Source organism: Ovis canadensis, chromosome 2 (assembly GCF_042477335.2).
Source record: "Ovis canadensis isolate MfBH-ARS-UI-01 breed Bighorn chromosome 2, ARS-UI_OviCan_v2, whole genome shotgun sequence".
NCBI classification, from domain to species: domain Eukaryota; kingdom Metazoa; phylum Chordata; class Mammalia; order Artiodactyla; family Bovidae; genus Ovis; species Ovis canadensis.
This window is the reverse complement of record NC_091246.1, coordinates 251,232,195-251,236,585: the sequence shown is the minus strand read 5'-3', so window position 1 is coordinate 251,236,585 and position 4,391 is coordinate 251,232,195. Positions and strand designations below refer to the sequence as shown.

The following is a 4,391-nucleotide window of genomic DNA, read 5'->3' as shown; positions in this document are numbered from 1 at the left end:
CAGTGTACAATTCAGTGGCCTTCAGCATATTCACAGACTTGAACAATCACCACCACCAGTCTGTCTCTATAGATTTGCTTCTTCTGGATGTTTCATATACATGTGATCACATATCATACATGCGGTCTTTTGTACCTGGCTTCTCTCACTGAACAAGAGTTTTTAAGGTTCTTCCCTGTTGTAAATGTCAGCACTTTATTCCTTTTTCCTGCCAAGTAATACTCCATTGGGTGGATATATTACATGTTTCATTATGGGTTTCACTTGCGGCTATAATGAATAATGCTACTAGGGACATCAGCTTGCAGTTTTTTTGGTGTGGATACATTTTTGTTTTTCTTCAATGGCACTCATGGGTCACATGGTAACATTTTGTTTAAGCAACTGAGGAACTGCCAGACCATTTTCCGAAGCACTATATGAGGGCTCCCTGTACTCACAAGCAGTATACGAGGGCTCCAATTTCTCCGTATCCTCACCAACATTTGTTACTGGCTTTTTTATTATCACCATCCCAGAGGCTATGAGATGGTATCTCACTGTGGTTTTAATTTGCATTTCCCTAACGGCTAACGTCGAACATCTGATCATATGTTTATTGGCTATTTGTATATCTTCTTTGCAGAAATATCTCTTCGGATCCTTTGCCCATTTTAAAACTGGGTAGTCTTTTTATTCTTGAGTGGATTGTTTATTTTTTCTAGACGCAAGCACCTTATCATACTATATGATTTGAAAATATTTTCTCTCATTCTGTGGGCTGTCTTTTCTCTTTTTTGATAGTATTCTTTAAAGCATGAAAGCTTTCACTGATTAAGTCCAGTTTATCTTTTTTTTACCTTTGTTGTTTATGCTTTTGGTGTGATACCTAAGAAAGCATTGTCTAATTCAAGGCAATAAGGATTTGAACCTGTGTTTTATTTTACATGTTTAATAGTTTTACCTCACATTTGGCTTTTTGACCCATTCTGAGTTAATTTTTATATACAGTGTGAGGCTGGAGTCCAGCATCGTTCTTTCGCATGTAAACATCTAGTCGTCCCAGCACCATTAGAAAGATCATCTGTTCTCCGTTGAATCATCTTGGCACCCTGTTGAAAATCAACTAACTGTAAATGTGAGAGTTTATTTCTGGATCTCCAATCCAACTGCATTGATGTTAAATCTTTACATCAGTGCTGCACAGCCTTGATGATGTAACTTTGTAGTAAATTTCGAAATCAGGAAGTATGCGTCCTCCAACTTTGTTCTTTTCAAGATTATCTTGGCTATTCTGAGTCCCTTGAATTTTCATACAAACTTTAAGATCAGCGTGTGAATTTCTTCAAAGAAGCCAGCTGGTTCTTTAAGAACGATTGCTTTGAAATCTATAAATCAGTTTGAGAAGTACTATCATCTTATCAGACTTCCCTCGTAGCGCAGTTAGTAAAGAATCCGCCTGCCATGCAGGAGACCCAGGTTCAATCCCTGGGTCGGAAAGATGCCCTGGAGAAGGAAGTGGCAACCCACGCCAGTATCCTTGCCTGGAAAATCTCATGGGCAGAGGAGCCTGGTGGGCTGCAGCCCATGGGGTCTCAAGAGTTGGACACAACTTAGCGACTAAACCGCCATCACCACCACCATCTTATCAATATTAAGTCTTCCAATCCATGAACATGGGTGTCCTTCCATTTATTTAGGTTTTCTTGTTTCTTCTTTTTCATTTTTTGGCCACACTGCACAGCGAGCAGGATCTCAGTTCCCGGACCACTGCAGAGTCTTTACCACTGGACCCATGGGGAAGTTTCTATTTAGATATTCTTAATTTTTTCAACAATACTTTATAGCTTTTGGAATATAAGTTTTATACTTCTTTTGTGAAATTTACTCCTAAATATTTTTTTTGATGTATTGCAAATGAAATTGTTTTCTTAAATTTATTTGCAGATTGTTCATCACAAGTGTATAGACATACAATTGCTTTTTCCTTATTGACTTTGTATCCTGCTGAATTTTTTAATGGATTCCAACAGATTTTTTAGTGGATTCCTTTTAAGGATTTTCTTTATAAAGATCATGCCGTGTGATAGTTGTGCCTATTCTTTGCCAATCTAAATGCCTTTTATTTCACTTTCTTGCCTAATTGCCCTTGCTAGAACCGTCAATCTAATGTGGAATATAAGTGGTGAGAGTAAATACACTTTTCCTGTTTCTGAACTTAAGGGATAAGCAGTCAGTCTTTCACCATTGAGTATTGTGTTAGCTGTGAGTTTTTCCTGCCCTTTATCAGGCTGAAGAAGTTACCTTCCATTCATAGTTTGTTGAGCATTTTTATGACAGGTTTTGAATTTTGTTAAATGCTTTCTCTGCACCTATTAAGATGGTGTGGGTTTTGTCCTTTACTGTACTGATATTAGATTAATTGATTTCTGAATGCTAAACTGATCTTGCATTCCTGGGATAAATCCTGCTTCAGCATGGTGTGCAACCCTTTGCGTATGTCCTTGACAGTTCTGTGAACACCTACAAGAACGTCTAGAACATTAAAAAAAGATGGCCTTTCATCATAGGGGACTGGAGTGCAAAATTAGGGAGTCACGAGATACCTGAAGGAATAGACAAGTTTGGCCTTAGAGAGCAAAATGAAGCAGGGCAAAGGCTGGCAGAATTATGCCAAGAGAATGCACTGGTCATACCAAACCCCCTTTTCCAACAACACAAAAGACGACTTTACACGTGGACATCACCAAATGGTCAATACCAAAATCAGACTGATTACATTCTTTGTAGCCAAAGATGGAGAAGCTCTATACAGTCAGCAAAACTAAGACTGGGAGCTGACAATGGCTAAGATCATCAGTTCCTTACTGCAAAATTCAAGCTTAAATTGAAGAAAGTAGGGAAAACCACTAGGCCATTCAAATATGACCTAAATCAAACCCTTAGGATTACACAGTGGAGATGATGAATAACTTCAAGGGATTAGATCTGGTAAACAGAGTGCCTGAAGAACTATGGATGGAGGCTCACACCACTGCACAGAAGGCAGTGACCAAAACCATCCCCAAGAAAAAGAAATCCAAGAAGGCAATGTGGTTGTCTGAGCAGGCTTTACAGATAGCTCAGAAAGTAAGAGACGTGAAAAGCAAAGGAGAAAGGGAAAGATATATCCAACTGAATGCAAAGTTCCAGGGAATAGCAAGGAGAGGTTAGTGCAGTTCAGGTCAGTTGCTCAGTCGTGTCCGACACTTTGCGAGCCTATGGACTGCAGCATGCCAGGCCTCCCTATCCATCACCAACTCCCGGAGTTTACGCAAACTCATGTCCATCGAGTTGGTGATGCCATCCAACCATCTCGTCCTCTGTCATCTCCTTTCTAAGGAGAGGTTAGAAAGCATCCTTCAGTGAACAATGCAAAGAAATGGAGGAAAAACAGAATGGGAAAGACTAGAGATCTCTTCAAGAAAACAGGAGATATCAAGGGAGCATTTCATATAAAGATGGTCACAATGAAGGACAGAAATGGTATGGACCTAACAGAAGCAGAGGAGATTAAGAAGAGGTGGCAAGAATACACAGAAGAACTGTATAAAAAAGATCTTAATGACTGGGACAACCACGATGGTCACTCACCTAGGGCCAGATATCCTAGAGTGTGAAGTCAAGTAGGCCTTAGGTAGCATCACTACTAACAAAGCTAGCAGATGTGATAGAATTCCAGCTGAGCTATTTAAAATCCTAAAAGATGATGTTGTGAAAGTGCTGCACTCAACCTGTCAGCAAATTTGGAACACTCAGCAGTGGCCACAGGACTGGAAAAGGTCAGTTTTCATTCCAATCCCAAAGAAGGGCAATGCCAAAGAATGCTCAAACTACCGCACAATTGCGATCATCTCCCATGCTAGCAAGGTAATGCTCAAAATCTGTCAAACTAGGATTCAACAGTATATGAACTAAGAACTTCCAGAAGTACAAGCTGGATTTAGAAAAGGCAGAGGAACCAGAGATCAAATTGCCAACATCCATTGGATCGTAGGAAAAGCAAGGGAATTCTAGAAAAATATCTACTTCTGCTTCATTGACTACACTAAAGCGTTTGACTCTGTGGATCACAACAAACTATGGAAAATTCTTAGAGATGGAAATGCTTGACCACCTCACCTGTCTCCTTAGAAACCTGTATGCAGGTCAAGAAGCAGCAGTTAGAACCCGACATGGAACAACAGACTGGTTCCAAACAGGAAAAGGAGTACATCAGGGCTGTGTATAGTCACATTGCTTACTCAACTTATGCGGAATACATTATGTGAAATGCTGGGCTGGATGAAGCACAAGGTGGAATCAAGATTGCCAGGAGAAATATCAATAACCTCAGATATGCAGATGACACCACCCTTGTGGCAGAAAGTGAA

At 39.9% G+C, this 4,391-nt stretch overlaps 1 protein-coding gene across 1 annotated transcript in view; it reads right to left on the bottom strand.

Annotated features, from left to right (window-relative positions):
* Window positions 1-4,391, bottom strand: part of KIF17 (kinesin family member 17) — a 51,175-nt gene that overhangs the window by 7,869 nt on the left and 38,915 nt on the right. The gene's annotated exons all lie outside the window — the stretch shown is intronic.